A 4,848-nucleotide genomic window follows, 5' to 3' on the forward strand; every position below is an offset into this window, starting at 1 on the left:
TTTTCATTCACCTCAGCTCATTTCATAACAAAATGTTTGAAACAATAATGCTTGATATAAGTAGCTTGACTTGACAAGGAAGCGAGTGTAGTATTTTTTTTTTTTTTAGATATTCTCACACTCTTTATAAGATATAATGTCCTCTGCTGTGCAGATTTTGCTAATGCATTCACCAATCGAGTATCCGACGGTGTTGCGGTAGCAGACCAAACGATTTTATCATTGTTGGACAGTTAAAGGACTGAACATCTCTTAGTATGTTGAACTTTGTGCGATTGTTAGTCGTGCAAAAGCTATGAAAGGCATCAAGATATATTTAGGTAATAATAAACTAATAATACATTGTCATATTAAATGCACTATCAAAACGTTTTTTAGAATCTTCCTGTTCTTTCTTAGCCCAGCATACAACGGTACTACACAAGAAATGTTAGTGCATTTCTACACAGTATTGAAAATGAATGAATGGAAAAACTGCTGCTCATTCATCGCCGTTTTTACGAGGACTGTTCACTGTTAGCTAGACGTTAACGTTATTGTTCTTATATTCTTTGTATCAAAGAAATCTGCATTAATAATATAGCAGAGTTAAAAGAAATTAAACGTAACTGGTAGTTACCATTTTAAAACATCAAAAGCAAGCAAGCACTCATATTCCTTGTGACTGTTTAGCAATATCATTAATAACGTGAGGACTGCCTCACAGCCTTGTCAGAATGCAGAAGGTTCGGGGATAATTTCTGCTGCGGCTTAACAATAGTCGTAAAAAAGCAAGTCCCTAAAAATTCCAGTGGTGGTAGGACATCAACATGGAATTAAGTCAATCGTGTACTTGCCACGTTTCTTAAATCATCTCCCACTCCATTTATGATGTTGGAAGTTCCCGTACAGAAGTCTTTGCAACTGAAAATATCACCCCTGCGTAGACGGAAGTCTTTCTCGTTCGACAGAAAGCTTTCAACTATACTCAAAACCCAACACATTTGACAAAATTTTAATTTATAAGGATTATTTAAAATCACATTGCAAAAAATCAGTGATAAAAGTTGTATTCACAACTGTCTAATTCAGCTTAATTGGAATAAGGTACATAGTCTTAACAGCATTATCAGCGCAGGAAATAGTACTAGGAAAAATAATAAACTTAACTTTGCATATTTTCGTAATCCGTGATTCAAATGCGTAATCCATAATTGGACGTTATTGATCTTGGCAAATTTTTAGAGGGGTAAAAAGCTCTTAAAACATTTTATTATGTTCTATGCTCATTCAGTTTTATTCTTTCAATCTCACGTACAATTGTGTCAAACCGCAGGTCTGGAGTATGCGTGTCAGGTCGGTCATATAGGCTTATGAAAAATAACCAGGGAATGTAAACTATTATCTCATAGTTACAAAGCCCTAGGAAAAGTGAAGCCCTCCTATCATTTGTGTGGCACTCAAAAGGAAGGATAGTGAAAATTACTCAGCCCTTGGATTTCACTCATTATTTTATTGCTTAAAAATATGAAAGAATTCATCCTCGGTTACCCCCATATAGTTTAGCCGGAAATGTAGCCGCGATCATTAAGACTCATAACCGACCGAGATATCGTTCAGTATAAAACTACCTCGAAAATTTGCTCACAGGTGAAATTGTAACTGATAACCTTCGTCAAAAGAGAATTCTCCATATGGAAACATATTGGTATAAATTGTTGAGGGTGTGGATCAAGACATATAAGCAAGAGGTTAAGTAACGTTTAAGTTCAATATTGAAGCTTCTCGAGCGCTTTGTCAATTGACTATTTTAGTGACCATTTATGGGCTTTGACTTTCATTCAACAATTCTTAATCCATTACAGTTCGATTATCGAAGATTATGGTCACTTGCAGAGTAATTTACTACAGTTACCATAAAAACATTATAAGAGTAATTTCAGACAAACAACAAAACACTTAAATATTAACCAATAGATGGCACGTTATGCTCTACATATGATTTTAGATTACATTAAGCCACTTTATACCGGTCTTTTAAGAACCCTGTGGAATTTAATACTCCACCCGGTCAAGGTCAACTGCTTAATGTCTGTACAATTAATTTCAGAATTTTTGGCATGCAAACCCAAGTCTGCATTTCTATTAGAATGGAAAAGACATTCATATTTACATGTGATCTTACTGAGAAATAATGTTAACTAATTAAACCTTTTAATCAAAGCAAGAAAACTTTTGGCATAAAGTGCAGTATATCAGTAACGCCAGGTTGCTGTTGTCTCACCTCAAAAACATATTTCGGGGTCTCCACTATTCCAATCCACAACCTATAAAGAAAAACTACGGCAGAAAGGTTTGTATTTGTTAAATAAAAAAAAAATCTTTTGGTCAGTAAAATATGTTAAATAAAGAAAAAATCTTTTGGTCAGCAAAATATGGTAGAAATATTTGTACTTATTACAGATAAATTAAGAAGTCCCAAGATTCTTGGTCAGAAAATTATAATGTTATATTAACTAAAGCCTTCACGATAGATCCAATTTGCTTATATACAGACCAACCAGCCAAATTAACAGAAGCCTTCACGATGTGTCCAATTTGCTTTTATACAAATCAACCAGCCACTCAAAAAGACTTTGACCAAAGATAAAGAAAAATAAAAAACTAGCAAACCAAGAAACGGGAGGCACCAAAAAGATCAGTCAAATGACCAACCAGAGAAACGGCCGCATCAAACTCCACTTAGTTGAAAGCCGCCGAACCCATATTACACAAGTTAATTTGCAAAGTTTAAGAGCATAGCACATTCTAGCATCGCTCTCAGATTTTATATAAAACAGTGCATCTGTTTTGTGCCACAGTGAAAACATAGGCCTGTTCAATGCATGATTAGCAGAGTTTCGCTTAATTTAAAAAGATTTAAACTGCTAAACATAAGCTATAACAATCGTTAAAATATCAAAATTTAAGACGAAAAATCAGTTATCTAAATTAAAGTCTTTAAAACAATACAGTACTCTAATCTAAAGTTAATTTGATGCTGAAAACTCCATAAGCTAATCTATCTTAAAAGCACATATGCAAAATTAAAACTAGTACCTAGTTTAGAAATTGGAGAACTACTTTGACTAAAAGAGAAATTTTTAGAATATTATGTTAGCTTAGTATCATTATAAACATTTACTTGCAAAATGAATTAAAAGGTCTTAACTGAACAACAAAACTAGAATAATTCTAATATAAATATAAACGTTAAGTTACTTTAAATCTTAAAAAAAAAACTTAAGTCAAGGTACGTTAAAAATAACAAGCCCTTAATACCTGAAAAAGTTAAATTGATTAATCCTCCCACGCCAGCCGATAGGTCGTAGGACCTATCGGACATGGCATGAGAGGGGCCTCCACCCCTACAGGAGCACCGCCCCTGTAAGGGTGGAGGTAAACAGAAATTGATAAGTTGAACAGATACACAATAAATTTAGAAAAACTTTGTACTGACTGTTAATTAAAACATGGGGTGAGTAGTCCGTTTTTGAGTTGTTGGAGGGGACTTTCTGGCTGGAGAATTTTGACCTCCATTTATCACTAGCGTAGTTTCCTTCATGAAACTCTGTACAACAGTCACAAGTCTGGAAGTAGTTTAAAATTAGAATTGTAGCAGGATATGGATTTGCTTTAATAGAAATATAACTAGTCATATCTTCACGAGATTCAAGATAAGATATAAAGTTTTAAAAACTGAAGGCTTTGCACGGAAGTCTGGATTTTAACATGAACTCCATTAACAAGTAAAGTGTAAAATACTGAAGCACTTACTACCATCAGATCTCCTGGCCTTGGAAGCTGCATTTGTACTGCATTAGTAAATGAAAGTTTTATAGTCTAGAAACGAAAATTTGGGTAAAGTCATACTATATAATAACAAAGTTTAGAAACTCAATTTTCAGACCAAATTTTCTATAATGTCCACAAATTGCAACAAGTTTCTGATAATCTTCTATGCATCAAATATTTACAAATTGAAAAATCTTTATTCAAGAAACAAAAATAAGCCTGTTGCAACAAGTTATTACATTAAGTAACCCTTCCCATTAACCATTGCGATAATGGGCCGGGGAGGAGTATAAACTGAAACCCCAAAAATATTAACGATAACAAAATTATTATAACAAACATAATAAAATATATTCCTTCGCTGAGCCTGGGAGAGTAGCCACAACTTACGTAGACCATCTATCAACTTACCAAATACCTTTAGCAAGAGCAACCGAAAAGGAGAAATTACTTCCGGCTGCCCAGATAGCGAAGAACCGGCAACCGAGCAGAAGTGAACAAGATAACACTACGATACTTTACTATTCCAGAGTCGACACTCTTAGTTAACTAGGGGATGACAAAAGTATTATAAAATGAACATAATGAAAATTATTCCTTAGCTAAGCCTGGGAGAGTAACCTAACGTAGACCATCTATTAACTTACCAAATACCTTTAGCAAGAGCAACCGAAAAAGGAGAAATTACTTCTAGCTGCCCAGGTAGCGAGGAACCAAGCAAAACCGAACAGGATAACACTACGATGCTTCACTAATCCAGAGAATGACTCTAAAGATAACTAGAGGTAGAGGGGTTTGGCATTTGCTTACCGAGAACCCGCTGCTGTTGGCGTCACCATCAAGGACCATGGATTCACCCGTCTTGATACTTGGACGATCGTTTAAAGGGAAACTTTCAAAAAAAAATTAATGCTTTCACATTTATTGGCTCATTCTTCGTTTCTTAATAAGATTAGCCTCTGTGTATCGCAACATATAACTATTATCATTTACCCAACAAGAGCATGAATATTCTTCGGTGTATTACGTATTGTC

At 34.5% G+C, this 4,848-nt stretch overlaps 1 long non-coding RNA gene across 1 annotated transcript; it reads right to left on the reverse strand.

The window, feature by feature from the left end:
* Positions 1-1,527: 1,527 nt before the first annotated feature.
* On the reverse strand, positions 1,528-4,599 carry LOC135208212 (uncharacterized). The gene is made up of 3 exons (XR_010313129.1): positions 4,461-4,599; positions 3,479-3,608; positions 1,528-2,306 (listed from the first exon to the last, which is right to left on the reverse strand). It is a non-coding gene; the product is annotated as an uncharacterized LOC135208212 (long non-coding RNA).
* Positions 4,600-4,848: the final 249 nt, after the last annotated feature.

The sequence above is a fragment of the Macrobrachium nipponense genome, chromosome 35, assembly GCF_015104395.2.
Source record: "Macrobrachium nipponense isolate FS-2020 chromosome 35, ASM1510439v2, whole genome shotgun sequence".
NCBI classification, from domain to species: Eukaryota; Metazoa; Arthropoda; class Malacostraca; order Decapoda; family Palaemonidae; genus Macrobrachium; species Macrobrachium nipponense.